The sequence below is a fragment of the Ictidomys tridecemlineatus genome, chromosome 7 (genome assembly GCF_052094955.1).
Source record: "Ictidomys tridecemlineatus isolate mIctTri1 chromosome 7, mIctTri1.hap1, whole genome shotgun sequence".
Taxonomy (NCBI): domain Eukaryota; kingdom Metazoa; phylum Chordata; class Mammalia; order Rodentia; family Sciuridae; genus Ictidomys; species Ictidomys tridecemlineatus.
Genome location: NC_135483.1, coordinates 12,122,840 through 12,139,453, shown reverse-complemented (window position 1 = coordinate 12,139,453; position 16,614 = coordinate 12,122,840). Strand labels below are relative to the sequence as shown.

Sequence of the window (16,614 nt, the reverse complement as noted above, 5' to 3'; positions counted from 1 at the left end):
GAAGTTCTAGAAGTATTCACAACCTCTCCTGTTGCTATTCCCTGTTGTAGAACAGATGGAGAAGGATTAGGGCCCCACACAACTTTGTTTGTTGGCATAAATTGCGGAAGACACCTGCTATTAGCAATCTTGTGGATGAATCAATGCCCTTTTCTCAGCTGGAAGCATTGAAGACTGAAGTTAATCTCCCTCCCTCTTGCTCTCATTTCTAAAGTGTCACAACTTTATCCATAGAAGAGCTGACGTTTTAGCAAGAGGTTCTGTCCCCTTCCCACTATTTGAAATATCAGATGTTCCCAGTCTACAGATTTGCCTGAGGGACCCCTAAAAAGTCAAATGGCCACACCCTCCAAGAATAGTACATCTGCTCCCTCTTTCAGGGTCAGCTCAATCTGTGTCTTTTGCTTTGTGCTTCATCTCGATGCTACAGTCTGCTGAAAGCTGGTTTGGAGCTGTTCCCAGCACACACTGAAATCAATCCACACGTTTGCAATGTGCTCAAGTGTTTGGATGGTTGCCTGGGAAGAGTGAGCTTCATCCTCGATTCACCACATCAAATCTCGGTTTGTCATGCTATAGCCTAATGACACTCAGAAGGCAAATTCTTAACTTTCTCCAGTAGAAACCACCAACGGCCTCCCTGTCAGGTGGGAGCACGCAGCAAGGGAGTTTATTTTGGATGATGCTCCTGGTCAAATCCTTCCCGTGCACGACCACATTTGAACTGTGGCCCCCAACTTATCCTGCAAAGCTCAGCCAATGACCCCATCCCCAGGAAGGCTCTTCACCTTGGTTGGCACACAGTGTTTGAGCACCCTGCCCACCCCCTGTCTGACGCTTTACTCCCGTCAGCTCCACTGATTTGCAATTTCCTGTTTCCTCTGGACCCCATTTGATCGTTGTGATCACACACGGTGCTGGTGTCTGTCCAGGACTGGGACTCCTCTCACCCCACGTACTGTTGTTCCCAACCCCCAACTGCTGTGGGCGTTTTAGCTCAGGACTTTTCCAGAATTTTTCTAGGTCTTGTGAAGCCACCTCTTGGAGTCCCCGGGATTATGCTGCATTGTGACCTCCTCTCCTGTCTTGAACCTCAGGCACAACAGATGCTGTGGTCTATGTTCCCGAGCACCCCTGAGAATCAGGCTGAAGTTAGCTCTCACCTGAAAGTCCGCTCTTATGTGGCTCTCCTGCCCTCTCTAATTGCTTTCCTCACCCTCTTGTCAGCTTCTCCTGAGAGAACACATTCTGTCAATTACATGAATAAAAATCCCTGTCTCAGCTCTGATTCGAGGGGAACTGACCTAAGGGAACTATATAATCTCATTTAATTCTCTGACCTCCAGAGGTAGGTATTAGACTAGTTAGAGGGAATTTAAGTTTAAGGAGAATAAATAACTTTGCAAGACTATATGCTTTAGTCAGCTCTTTTCTTCTCCGTGACAAATAACCTGACAAGAACAAGGTAGAGGAGAAAAAGTTTAGTTGAGGCTCATGATTTCAGAGGTCTCTGTTTATATCTGGCCTAATGCATTGCTCTGGGCTTAAGGTGAGGCCGCGCATCATGAGAAAAGGGCCAGTGGAAGAAAACAGCTGGGGACATGGCAGCCAGGAATCACAGAGAGAGAGAGAGAGAGAGAGAGAGAGAGAGACAGAGACAGAGACAGAGACAGAGACAGAAAGAGACCCAGACAGAGAGAGACAGAGAGACTGAGGAAGAGACAGGAGGGGGTTCCGGGAAGAACCACCCTACCGGGGCCCACTGCCAGGGACCCACCTCCTTCCACCAGGCCCCACTGGTCAACATCATGGCCAGTCACTCAAAGGAGGATGGACCGATTAGGCTACAGCTCTCACGGCCCATCACTTCACATTCTGCATCAACACAGGAGCTTTGGGGGAACACTTCAGGTCCACACCATGACCCTTCTGTTGGCATGGATTCCGTCTCCCCTATCCTTGGGCACTCAGCTCCTGTGGGTTCCACTGATGCTCTGTCTGTTGACACCTTGATCCTGCTTCAGCCAAAAGTCAGATTACCTGCCCCTCTTCTGCACCTACGGACCCACGTAAAGTCCCTACTGTGCTCTTTGTCCTAGCGCTTGTTTTCCTACATTAAATTCTCTCTTTCTCTCACTCTCTCTCGCTCTCCCTCGCTCTCCCCCAGTCCAGCTCGGCTCTGCTGTCTCTATCTCCCACTAGATGTTGAAATCCTTAAGAAGGGACACGACATTTTTGCTCTAAAGTTGTATACCTAATTTTCACTATTCATTAGATGAGTAAATGGCATAAAAATGCAAAATGTTTTATGCCAGAGGAGATGACCACTAATTAGAAAGTGTAGAAGTGATTATATAACAAAACTCAGTTTTCTGATAGGACGAATACTTCAGCATCTCAGTCCTTTCCATCCACCTCTACTGGGGGGAGGCACACAATCTGGAAGGAGTTTTTCAAAAACAGGTGAATCGCCCAGAGGGCAAGCTAACCTGTGAGGAGAGGCCACAGGAGAGAGTTGTTGTGAGGTCAGATCCGTGGTGTCCTTAGCCACCCTTGTCAAAATAATTGAAAATTCACTGGAAAATTATAAAAGAAATTACTTACCACAAAGCATGCAACCACAATTTGTCCTCAGATATTATTGCTGTTATCAAGGAAAGCTATCTTAAACCTGGGGTAAACAGAGATGAGAAGACATTCAGGCAGATTTTTTATAATCTTAAGTGAAACATGTTTGAAGAGGTCAATTCTTTCTTGTGACCACCAAGGTCAAAGTCAACATGCAAATGAATAGGGGAGGAATTTTTTGGCTGACCATAAATGGTATTTACCATGTTCAGATAAATGATCTAAGTGCTTTACACACAGTAGGGCTTTATTTTTTGTATTTTTTTTTGTACTGGAGATTGAATCTAGGGGTGCTTACATCCCACCCCTTTTTAGTTTTGATTTGGAGACAGTCTCCCTGAGTTGGTTAGGGCCACACTAAGTTGCTGAGGCTGACTTTGAACTTGCAATCCTCCTGCCTCAGCCTCTTGAACCTCTGGGATTTCAGAAGTGTGCCACCACCAGCTGCAGTTGCTCTTTTAATCTTCACAACCACCCTTCATTTTGCACAGAGAGGTTAAGTAGCTTTCCTAAGGTCTTACAGCTACCGCATACAGGACCATTACTAAAACTAGGAAATTTGGTTGAAGACAACATAAAATACTAACTTTGAAAGATTAAGGTGAGCTCTTAAGAATTTATTTAACTAAAAGGTTATTATGGAATAGTGGCTCTCATTCTCCCAGGACGTGGAATCATTTACTGGCCATTTCCTTAGTCTTAGAAAAGTAATCAACTTTCTTAGATGGCTTGAATGTAAAGTATGCTTTGAGGCAGACAGATAGCTAGAAAATGACTGAAAGGTGTGAGCTTTTATAGAGATCAAGAACTAGAAATTTCATAGCATATAGTCAGTCCTTCCTTAAGATACAGCCTCTATATTTCTTTAGAAATTACCTTTATTACTCAATGACAAATACATGGGACAGGGAATATATTCCCAAAGATAAAGTGCATGTAGAGTGGTAGTACCAGATGATTTTCCATGGAGTGTTCTCAGTGGTCTGTTGATGATGTTTGTGTCTCACCTGGCTGAAAGCCCTCTATCATCTTAACCAATTAGAAAAAGCCACAAAAGCGTCCTTTGTAAGAATCCAGTGCTAAGACATAACCAACTAGAATATGAACTCTTAAAATTTAAAATACAGTGGTATTTTAAATGTCTTAAAATACAAGATGTCCATTTTTCCTTACAACTCAGAACTCACTTATCATCCACTCTCAACACTGGCAGGCTGCATTTTGTCTAGTAGTTTTCTGGCCTACTCTTTTTGTCAGTTTTTTCACTACTGTAACCAAAATATCAGACAAAAGCAATTTCAACGGAGGAGCGGTTTATTTAGGGCTCACGATTTCAGAGGTGTCAGTTCACAGGCAGCAGGCTCCATTGCTCTGGGCTCAGGGTGAGGAAGACATCATGGTGAAAGAGTAGGAAGGAAGGAAGCAGCTCAGGACGTGACGGTCGGGAAGCAGAGTGAGACTACATCTTCAGCAGGAACAAATGATACACCTCTGAGACACGCCCCCAGCCACTCACTTTCTAACCAGCCACAGCCTACTGCTGACAGTTCCCACCACGTGAGTTCACTCAAGTGGATCAATGCACTAATCAGCTGCAGGCTCTGGTGATGCCATCGGTTTACTTCTCTCAAACCTGGGCTGGGCGACGCCTCGTGTCTAAACCACACCACCTGCATTCATTCACTCATTCATTCCTGTAGCAGTTGAGCACGCAGTTGTGGTTTGCCTTCCATGGGTGACATCGTTTCCAGACACTGGGGTCCAGTGGGGGAAACAAGCAGTTGAGGAACCTGTTCTCCTGGAGCTTCAGATCCATGGGAGACGGGAGCAGGCATCAGGCAACCAAAGGAACTTTACAAGTTCAATGGATGTACAGAGTATGGAGGGAGGCAAGTTAGAAAGAAATGATAAGAAAGACAGCACCTACTCCGGCTTCAGTGTTGGGGGAGGATGTTTGAGGGGATGAGAAGTGAGTTCTGAGTGGTAAGGAAAATGGACACCCAGGCACAGAATGTTCAAAGGCAGAAAAGAACTTGATCTACTAGAGGGGCTGGCCTGGTAAGTAAGGGTCGTAGGAAGCCGGACCCGAGAGAGAGGCAGGGGTCCTATACTGCAGGCTTTGTTAGCCAGAATAAGGAAATCGTGGGAATCCTGGTGTGTGTGTGTGTGTGTGTGTGTGTGTGTGTGTGTGTGTGTGTGTGGTGCACATGTATAAGTATGGTTTTCTAAGCTTAGAGCTAAAATTTAGCTTTCTTTTCTATTTTTGATATGTGCAAAAATGTACCAGAATAATACAATAAAAATGTACTTACCACTGCTTTATAAGAAGAGAAACATTGAGCAACATCCTCAGTCCCTCTTTCTTTCTTCATGACTCCCTCAGTGTACTTCTTTCTCACTCCCACCCTTCTAAGACCTGAGCCCTCACCTGAACTCAGTGGCTTCAGTTTCTCCACCTGTCCTCATATTTTAGAGGACATAGGTAAGAATCCTTGAATAATTGCAAATTGTTCGGCAACTTTTTAACCTGTGCACACATGGTATCATATCACATCCATTCTTCCTCAATATCTGTAACGTTTGTCCATGTAAATACCTGCATATAATCCATTGTGCAAATACCCAATACATTTTCTTCATTCTGATTCTTTCTTCAAAATATTCACTACCCCAAAACATACTGCAATGAACATGGAGGAATGTATCTTTATTGTATGAGAGGTGATTTAAGGTAATGATCTCTTACCTCTTCTAATGTGCACAAAAATATGCATAGATAAAGCAATTCAGATAGGAGAGCTCATCAATAGAAAGCAGGAGTATCCCAATCCAACAGTAATTATTTAAGATATGTACTGTTAATTTTTTTCTCTGCCTAATTTATCATTTAAAGAGAAATTTATGAAAAACTTTGCATTGATGAGTGTAAAACTATTAATTTATGCCAGTTTCTGATTTTCATATATTGTCCTTATGGTATTAGATTTGTTGACATTTCAAATTTTTATATACTCCTGGTGAAATGCTCCCTTTATCACTAGGCTGTGGTCTGCTTTGTCATTGGAGATTTTGTTAATCAGGGAAGGATATGATTGGAAGGTTTTACATGTTGGCCCTGGCTGTCAATGTAGGAGCCCAAGGTGGTGATGAATCCATCTTGGAGAGAGATACTGGCAACTTGAACTGTCGTGGTCTTCCGAAAGATGAAACCAACCTCAGGGTTGTGATATGTTTTGAGTTGCCAGGATTTTCTGATTAACCAAATATTCCCGTGAAGAAATAAAAGAATTTTTGGCTTGAGCACCTGGCTGGGAGCATAACAGTGTCCTTGCCTTCTGACTGGAATATGTGGCACAGTGTGTTTTCCAAAAATGGCTGCTCGGATATTTCCATCTCTTCCAGGGCATTGCCACTCCCACAGGTCCAGTCTGTGGCTCCCTACTTCCAATCTGCTCTGCTCTCTGTGACTTTAGCTAAAAGAGTGTGGAATGGCATTATGGAAATGATGCTGTTTGGCTTCCTTGGAGGTTAGGTCATGAAGGGCTCCACAGTTTCTCCCTGGCTCTTTCTTGGATTAGATCCCGGGAACCCAGCCTCCATACTGTGAAGAAGTCTAGCCCACATGGAAAACCCACTTTAGACAGGAGCTCCCGGTCCCCAGCACCCGCTGAGCCTAACAACCAGCACCAACTAGTGAAGTGATTGAGCCACCTTATAACAGACCATCTGGCTGCTCATCCAACTGCCCACCTGATGCAGGGAGAAGCAGACACAAAGCTTTCTCAACAATCTCTTCCCAAACTACAGATTTGTGAAAAAAAGTTGTAAAAAGATTCGTGACGAGATGCTATCTAGAGTCATCAACTCTTAGGATTGTTTTTATGGAACAATAGACAAGCAGAACAGACGTATGGAAAATGTCTTGAAGAAAGGAGAGAGGGTCCAGAAAAAGGGCTGTTGTTGGATTGTATTTTTTTTTTTTTTTTTTGGAGATTTCAAATGTCTGGAGTTCCATGGAGGAATCAGAATTATAAATAAAAAATTCAAAACTATTGATATAGAGAACTAACACATAAATCCTCAGGGCTGGATATGTTTATCAAAAATAAGAGCCTGTTGGTAAGGAAGAAAATAATGCCATTGATTCTAATATAAAATTATCAATTCATCAAGTCATTGATTTTTCTATTTATTCAACAAACTTCTTGGGTATCTCCCAAAAGTTAATATCGTTAACTCTATTATGTTTTAGATGTAGTTCTGCCTGTATATAGAATCTATATTTGTCAGGGTTACTTGACACATTAGTTTCACTTAACACTCATTTTATATATTAAATTTGATACCTATAGACTTATGTAACCATCCTGATTTCTCAACCTTTTTTGTACAGTGGTCTACATTTCATTTTTATCCAGAATGGTCTTTTGTATCTTAGTACCTATTAGGAATGTCTGTACTCAATTTAGATTCAGGGCTCTTGGATGGACTCACTGACCTGGGCATAAGTTGCCCTTTTTGATGATCTAGATCAACCTGGTGGGTATCTGTCAGGCAGATTCACGGAGATGCTGGAGGAGAAGTCATTGGGTGACCAGAGGTATCCAGAAAACCCCCGTTTTAACTCTGCTTTGATATTTCTCATGACTGTTTATTTACTTAAAAACATTAAAATCACTGAGTATTCAACCATTCTCTTCATTTCATAGGTGCAAACTCAAGCCCACTTGAAAGGAGTGAATTCAGCAGCAGAGAGGGATACGATGCCTTGGTTTTCTTCAAAAAACAGATCCCTCCTGACGGACCTAGAGTCATTACTCATTCTGAGCTGGAAGCAGCCTCTGATTGTATACCATGCTCAGACATTTCATAATATAATCCAGTTTATCTCGTGATTTGGTAGAAGAGTTACTGCTACTCTGAAGGACAAATGTCAGAACTGTTAGGTGAAAATATGCCTTGTTGTCCTTAAAGCCCAAGAAATTATTGGGTCAACAGACCCTGTTGTATCTTCTTCTCAGCATTTGCCCTAATATACATGCCCACTAAATCCCAAAATGTGGCAAATAATTAGATAAAATTGAACACACATTTTGTTTTTAAGTAACATTTATGTATCATTTATTATCATTAAATTCTTCATACATTGTCTCTCATTGATTATCCAAAATAAGACTTCAAGACAGATGCTTTAATGCTTGAAACATTTAATGTCTCCAATGGGAAATCTGGCTCCTGGAAAACACTGGATCCAGGACTGAACCAACAGGTCCTCGGGCTCCAGGGCTGGCTCTCCACCACGCAGCCCCTTGCTCTGCTGTTCTGAAGGAAACCTTGAGTCTCAGCACCACCGTTCTGTTGGAGGGAAAACTGAGGCAGGTAGAGAGGAAGCGGTCATTCCAAATCTGGTAGACAGAAGAGCCTGATCCAAACTCAGTTGAATCCAAATCCAGGCCTCTATCTCCAAATCCAGGGCCTTCCCCATTCTCTCGGGACACCCAGCGGTTTCATCTAAGCTGGGTGCTACAGAAAGGAGCCATATTCTTTTCCCCCTCCACACATTTACAGTCAACTGATTCTTTTATGTTTTGGTGATTCTGAACTGTTTCTTTTCTTCTTGTTGTTATTGTTCTTTTTAGATATACATGATAGTAGAGCATATTTTGACATATTATTCATACAAAATTATGTCCACTTCATTCTTCTGTCTTCCCTATTCCTATCCTCCCTTCATTCCCTGCATTCCCCTTTGTCTAATCCACTGAACTTCTATTCTTCCTTATCCTCCCTTGTTTAGTGTTAGCATCTGTGTATCAGAGGGAACATTCAACCTTTGGATTTTAGGGATTGGCTTATTTTACTTAGCCTTCTAGTCTCCTGATTCATCTATTTACTGGCAAAATCATTAAATCATTCTTTTGTATGCCTCAGTAATATTTCATTGTGTGTATATATATACCACATTTTCTTTATCCATTCATTTGTTCAAGGGCTTCTAGGTGGGCTCCGGAGCTCAGCTATTGTGAATTGAACTGCTATAAACATTGATGTGGCTGTGTCATTGTAGTGTGCTGATTTTAAGTCCTTTGGGTGTATGCTGAGGAGTGGGATAATTAGGTTAAATGGTGGTTCCATTCCAAGTTTTTTGAGGAATCTCCATACTGCTTTCCAGAGCGGTTGCACCAATTTGCAGTCCCACCAGCAATGTATGAGTGTAAGCTTTCCCCCACATGCTCACCAACATTTATTGTTATTTATATTCTTGATAATTGCCATTCTGACTAGAATGTGATGGAATCTCTGTGTAGTCTTAATTTGCATTTCCCTAATTGCTAGAGATGTTGACCATTTTTCATATATTTGTTGACCATTCATATTTCTTCTTCTGTAAAGTGCCTGTTCAGTTCCTTTGCCCATTTATTGATCAGGTCATATGTTTTTTAGTGTTAAGCTTTCTAATGCTTTATGTATCCTGGACAATAATGCTCTATTTGAGGTACAGGTGGCAAAAATTTTCTCCTATTACGTAGGCTCTCTCTTCATACTTTTGATTGTTTCCTTTGCTCTGAAGAAGCTTTTTAGTTTCATGCTGTCCCATTTATTGATTCTTGATTTCACTACTTGTGGTTTAGGAGTTTTGTAAGCTGACATGATGGAGAGTTATGCATATATTTTCTTCTAGTAGGTGCAGGATCTCTGGTCTAATGCCTAGGTCCTTGATCCACTTTGAATTTTGTGCAGGGTGTGAGATAGAGGTTCAATTTCATTGTGCTACATATTGATTTCCAGCTTTCCCAGCACCATTTGTTAAAGAGGCTATGATTCTCCATGTATACGGTGCCTTTGTATGCATATGAATTTATTTCTGTGTCTACTATTCTGTACCTTGGTATTCATGTCTGTTTTGGTGCCAATACCATGCTGTTCTTGTTGCTCTAGTTCTGGAGTATAATTTAAGGTTGGTTTTGTGATGCCTCCTGATTCACTTTTGTCTCTAAATATTGCTTTGGCTATTCCTGGCCTCTTATTTTTTCCAATAAACTTTATGACTGCTTTTTCTCTTTCTATGAAGAATAACATTAAAATTTTAATAGGAATTGCTTTAATTTTGTACAGCACTTTGGGCTTTTTTGACAACATTGATTCTGCCTTTTCAAGAACATGGGAGACCTTTCCATCTTATAAGCTCTTCTTCAATTTCTTTATTTAGTGTTCTGTGGTTTTCGTTGTAGAGGTCTTTCTCCTCTCTAGTTAGACTGATTCCAAATTTTTTAAAGCTATTATGTATAAAATAATTTTTCTTATTTCTCTTTCCGCTGATTCATCATTGGTGTATAGGAGTGCACTTAATTTATGGATGTTAACTTTATATTCTGCTTCTTTGCTCAATTTTTTTATGAGTTCTAGAAAGTTTTCTGGTAGAGTTTTTGGGATCTTCTAAATATAGGATCATGTCATTGCCAAATAGAGATAGTTTAAGTTCTTCTTTTCCTGTTTGTATCCCTTTACTTTCTTTCCTTTGTCTAATTGCTCTGGCTAGAGTTTCAAGGGCTGTGTTGAATAGAACTGAAAATTAAAAGCATTCCCTCTAAAAATTGAGACATATTCTTTCTTGCTTTTCCAGAAATATTATAAGCCCATAAAACAGGAGCTTCGGCCCTCTCCCAGGTTTTAAGTTGAGAACTTGTAGCCTTCTCTTCACTTCCTATGTACTCCCCTCCCAGCGAGAAACTAGAGATTTTGAGGAGTTGCTCTGTGGTCTCTCTCTGGTCTTTCCCGTGGGATCTGCCACATACACACCATACACTCCTCCTCAAGACTGAGCTGACCCATGGGGACAGCGATTCTAAGATTAAAGCCCTCCAGTCCCGCCATTGTGCCTGCCACGCTGATGGTCAGTTTAAATCAGGAGAAAGGAGAAGAAAAGTCTGCTTGGGCCGTAGCTCCAAACTGCATGTTCTAATCTCGTTTTGTCAGTATTAAAGCTTTTTTCTGTTCCTATTTTATTTTATTTTTGCAATATCCAATAAGAAAAGGACAATGTCAGTTGCAAAGTAAGGACTCAGGTGGCCACCAGCTCCTCACCTTTCCTAGAAACACTATCTCTTAATATATTGTATAAGCAATAGAAAAGTCACTTTCAAGACTCCAACTCTCCCCTTCCAGAGGTGTGGCAGCTCCCAAAACCCTTCTATGACAGGAATTCTGAAGAGGCAACTAGGAGAAAATGTTAATCATTAACACTGATCCAGAAATTGACAAGACTGATTTGGTTCCAGTAAAAACTCAGATACTCATAGACAACCTTACAAACGACAAGAGCACCAGCTTGACTTACAGAACTAATGTCATCTGCAAACCCTACTGGCCAATTCTGGAACTGACATAATTGCCTAGACCTTTACCTAAGTCACTGCACTAGCAAATTTGGCTGTGCTGGGAGAAAGCATCAGAGATTGGATGAGGAAGCATGTCAATGCCACCATCACTCATTTTAATTTCCATGAAATAGTTGATTTCCTTCAAGCTCAACACAACTCCTTCTAAGGTTCCCCAGCCTGAACGAATGTGCATGACTATTTCATTGCAATAGCCATCTGTCAAAAGAGAAGATGAGGAGCAAGTGAAATTAGACCATGGCTCTCTCATTTCCCCTGAAAGCTGCCAATGAATGAGGGCATCAGCTGCACCCGATTGGACTAACCAGGCCCCGCATCCTTAAGTGAACACTCTACACCCAGGCTGTGAGGCACATCCTGTGAATAGGGATGACGCAGTCTCAACAGGTGTCTGATGGGGTGCCAACCAACTGGCTGTTCCAAAGGACTGGAGCAGCAGCACATTCCTGATGGCATGCAGAGACTATGATAAATAGCAGGCTTGTGTCTCACACAGAGGGTAGGGATTGGGTGGGGGCAGGTGCGAAGGGCAAATCCAAATGCATAAATGAATATTCTCAATCCCAGTAGGACACGCTGCCAACTGGCTTATCAGTGGCCTCTGGTTTCCACCCTGTTGTTCCCTTCCATGGAAACTCTGAGTCAACACCAACCATCAGGGAACCTAGTTATAGCAATACCTTGCGAATGTTCCAGATTTCAACATTTCAGAATATTTATGTACTCATTACCCTATAAACAACCTTTTATGCTCTACACAAATGTCGATGTTATGATGTACATCAAAGGAATAAACTAAAACTCAGAAAAAATGAAATCTCCAAGTCACACAGTTCACTCAAGAAGGAGCATGGTGTAATCCAAATCCCTTAATTCTCAGCCCTGTGGTTTTTCTATTGTTCTATGTTGTTGAAATATACATGTCTTACATTTGGTTCTCAGAGACTCCTGGGTAAAGAGTTGAATTCTATTGTTCCAAAGTAGATTCAACTAGAGAATAATAAATTTTTAAATTTTTCCTAATCTCTAATCATTTGTTTGTTTATTCATTCATTCAGCATAATTAAAGCAAGAGGGGTGCAGGCAGTCTTACTCACGCAGATAGCTTAATGCTCTTGACTTTTATTATCCTGTTGAATTTCTAAGTCAGCCCTGTGGAAATCACTTGATTCCCTGGTTCAGGAGTGATCTTTCTTAGTGTGATTACATGATTATTTCTTAATCCCCAACTATAACAAGACATAATTATGTTAAACTTTCATATATATATACACACACACACACACACACACACACACACTATACATACACACACACACAAGATATATATGATAATATCATAGAGATCCTGACAGAGGGTCCAGACTGCTTTGATGATCCCATAACCATTAAAGTCTCAGCATCCTTGTTTCTTTGTTCTCTGCTACTCCCACCTTCCCACTTAGAGCTGGGCTGTTCAACTTTATCTTCAAGGTCAAGGTTAAATTCCTGTCAACAGAGTCACACAGTATCCAACATAAAAGAGAAAGGAGGCAGAAAAGTACAGTACTCTCTCCTGTGTGTATATTACCTACTAATTTCCCACAGTGCTTCTTTAAACAATCAGCATGTACACACAGGGCCACATCTACTACAAAGGAAACTTACAAATGCAGTGTGCAGGTGGATGCAGTGGTGCACACCTGTAATCCCATGACTCAGGAGGCTCAGCAATTTGGCAACTTAGGGAGATCCTGTCTCAAAACAAAAAGGGCTGGGGATGGGTTTGGCAATTGAGTGCACCTGGATTCAATCCTCAACATCAAAGGGAAAATATATATATATGAAGTATGCAATTTAGAAAACATAGGTCCAGCTAATGTGGGGTGTTTTGTAATGGGGAGTTTGGAAGACTGGATTTTGGAGGATGACCAGTGGTGGGTTGTACCATCTGCCTAGTGGATGCTCAGCATACAAGAAATAAAATGGAATATATGCCACTGGAAAACAAAGGAACAATATATAAGGAAAAGCATTTCAAAAAGCAAGAACAGTAAACCTAATTGTATTGAGTCTTGCAAAATGTGGTGCTCTAAAATGATAAAATCAGTATTTTATGGATCACCTTCATTCACAAAGTCCTTGAAGGATAGTTACTGTTTTCATAGCAAATTTATAAGAAAGAAAAATAAGGTATAAGTAAGTTAAGGCCTTTGTTCAGGTCTCCCAACAAGGATATTGCAGAGCGGGATCCATATCAGTATCATCAGGTCCCCAAGTTTCAGCTATTAACTATTTATTGTTTTTCTTTGGGGAGATCCAAGGTGACTTTTGGATAAAATCACAAAAGATGAAGAGATATGTATGCTCACCAGACAGCAAGTGGCCAAAAGGAGGTATTCACCCCATTATCTATTGTGCCATGGTACATATAGATTCATGTATTAACAACCTTAAAATCAATTTACAGAATAATTGCAATAATTAAAAAGGAGGGAAACTGTGGGAACAGGGTCCTTTATTTGGCCATTTCTCAGTGCAGTGATGGCTTTCATCACCTTCATTGAATCTGAACAGAGTTCAATGGGTGAATCAATATGTTGCTGACATGCCTGGAGCAGATCAATAGTTTTTCATTTGATTGATTATTCAATGATGGAACCATGAAGGGTCTGTTTGATTGACCTTGTGAAACCAGGCAAAGAAGTTCCTTGAGTCCACTTAAGCATTCTGGCATTATTCAAAGTATGGTTCTCAGTGATGCCTGGGCAGAAACCCACAGCTGTCTCAGAGAAGAACACGAGAAGTTTGGAAAAAAAACTTATAAGACCTTCAACTCAACACCAACTTGGCTGTTCCATTCAAATTATTTTCAAATTTCAACTGATATTAAATGTGGCTTTGATAGTATTTTCTGCTTTCATAGGAGGTCATGGGTTTTAAAAAATATAAGAAACATTGATAAACATAGATAAACATTCTGTTATTTGGTGACTGTAGACTAAAAGCTCTTGCCTGGACATCATGGTGGCTCTCAGCAAATTAGATCATGTATGTGTTCGTGTTTTCTTCCCAGGACATGATTCAGAGAAAATTTGATTCTCAGTGACATTGAGGCATTTTGCAAAATAACCACCTGGGATAAAAGGGAAAAAAGAATAACAATTGCTACACCTCATTGAGTCCTAATGGTATGTATTACATTTTATATAACATTTCTCATTTGACTATCATTTGACAAATAAGGACACAGAGCTTCAGAAGCATTTCCCAATCTCTTACAATTTTCATAAATTAACATTGTTTCTCAACATCTCTCCATGATAAAGATAGAATCTTCTTTTGGATCTCTTGGAATACACAATTCAGAAAGGAAATTGAGTAACATTATTGAACCAGAGACAGTTGTAGACACTTTAGAATTCAAAAGAAAAGGATATGAATACAGAGAAAACAGTATACCTTCCAGCTATTTAAAACATGAAGACTTTTATAGTCTTTAAAAATTACATGTGTGACTGTTTGATACATGGGTGTGGCAATGGGTTAAATCACATCATAGAAGACAAATGTTCAGTCCACAGTTGTTTTCAGACAGGAGGTTTGCAGCACAATTTACATATTTGTAATTCACCTATCACAAATTATTCACTCTGCTAGAACACTAGCAAAAATCCAGCTAGTACAAGCCAGCTTCCTCTCCCTTTCTCTGCATTGGGGTTTCCTGTGCCTTTCACCTCAGTTGAGCAGTGCTGAGTTCAGTCCATGGGCCTGAGATCGGAACTCTGACTTCTAGGGGCTTCCGATATTATTATTCGTGTTGTTGTGGTTTCAAACATTGATGTTAAAATTGGTGTTCTAGACACAACAGCAATTGCCTACAGTCCCACCCATTTTGAAGTCTGAGAAGGGAGGATTATTTGAGCTCAGAAGTTCAAGGTCAGCCTGGGCCACATAGGGAGACTTGGTCTCAAACAAAAAGTATTACTTTTTAATAACTCAAGTAATCTATATTCATTACAGATAATAATACAAAATAAAGATAATGAGAACACACACACACACACACACACACACACACACACACACACTGAATCTTGCCATTAAAAGATAATCATAGTTAGCCTATCCGCAGATGAAAATATTCATGTCAATTTTTGAGTGCTTATTGTTTCTCAATCTTGCGACTTCAGCACTACTGATATTTTGGCTCAGATAATCCTCTCTTCTGGGGTTAGGTTGTAGATAGTAAGATATTTAACATCATCCCTGATTTCTACCCAGTACATTCTAGTAGCACCACCTCCCAACCCTAACAACCCAAATCGTCTCTAGGTATTAATAAATGTCCCTTCGGAACCAAAAAATCACCCTGATTAAGAACCACTGGGCAAAACAGCATCAAATGTACCACTTCCTCAGAATAGCACTGTATTAGTCAGCTTTCTGTCACTGTGGCCAAAATACCTGACAAGAATAACTTGGAGGAGGAAGGGTTTGTTTTGACTCACGGTTTCAGAGGTTCAGTCCATGGTTGGTCAACTCCATTGCTCTGGACCTTGCTCATGGCAGCTGGGTAGCAGAATGAGAGCAAAATGCCATAAACAAAATATAAACCACAAAGGCACGCCCCCGGTGACCTTGTTCCGAAAGCCAGCCATGCACTACCTACCCACCGAGCACAGTGATCAATTTAAATTCTTAAAAATCTATTCAATGGATTAACCCATTGGCGAGGTCTCAGTTCTCATAAGCAACTCAGTCGAAGCTCTGAACATTTCGGCATTCACACCTGAGTTTTGAGGGGATATACTACACCTTCAAACCCTAACAAGCACAACAGGCAACTGTCAATTTTACCTCACTTTACAGCCAAGGAACCTAGTGGTCAGAAAGGCTGGGCAGCTTCTGAAATTCCATGAAAAAGCTGAGACTTCTCACAGCTCTGCCTGTCTCCAAGTCTCTCTCTCACACTCTCTTTCTGAGAAGAAGAATGAAATAATAAAGCTACTATCATGAAATCTGCCTCTTCAGTGTTTAATAATATAGTGTGTCTGCATCTTTTCTTGTTGATGAACATAGATCACGATCACTATTTTAAATGGGCACCTGATAGTGCCATGTGGGGATGACCGTGACTAACCTACCCGATTCTTCATTATTGTCATCTGTGTCTCTTTTCACTTTCTGACTCTACAGACACACCACCACAGGCAGCATTCTTTTTCATTTTGCTATACACAATGCATTTCTTTAAAATGTTTCACTCATCAAAATTTCAACTGAGAATTTAATTTTAAATGTGACATTTCTGAGGAAAAAAAAAAAAAAAGATGTGATACTGGTACTTACACCAGGGAAGATATAGCCTTGAACTAGAATGATCCCAGGAAAACTGGTGTGTATTTTCATGTTATACTCACATTTTCAAAATAAGAACTTACTAGGAAGAATTTTTTCTGGGATTTACATTTGATTTCTTAGTTTGCAAGTGTGTGGTGCTGGGGATTGAACCCAGGGCCTTGTGCATGCTAGGCAAGCACTCCATCAAATGAGCAATATTTCCAGCCCCTAGATTTGTTTTCTTTCTCCAGAGAGAACATGAAAT

General features: G+C 40.7%; 1 long non-coding RNA gene across 1 annotated transcript in view; it reads left to right on the top strand.

Annotated features, from left to right (window-relative positions):
- LOC144365404 (uncharacterized) overlaps positions 1-7,816 on the top strand; it is a 46,618-nt gene extending 38,802 nt beyond the window's left edge. Inside the window, exon 3 of the long non-coding RNA XR_013423788.1 lies at positions 7,338-7,816. This is a non-coding gene — a long non-coding RNA (uncharacterized LOC144365404). The remainder of the gene's footprint in view (positions 1-7,337) is intronic.
- The last annotated feature ends 8,798 nt before the right edge of the window (positions 7,817-16,614 follow it).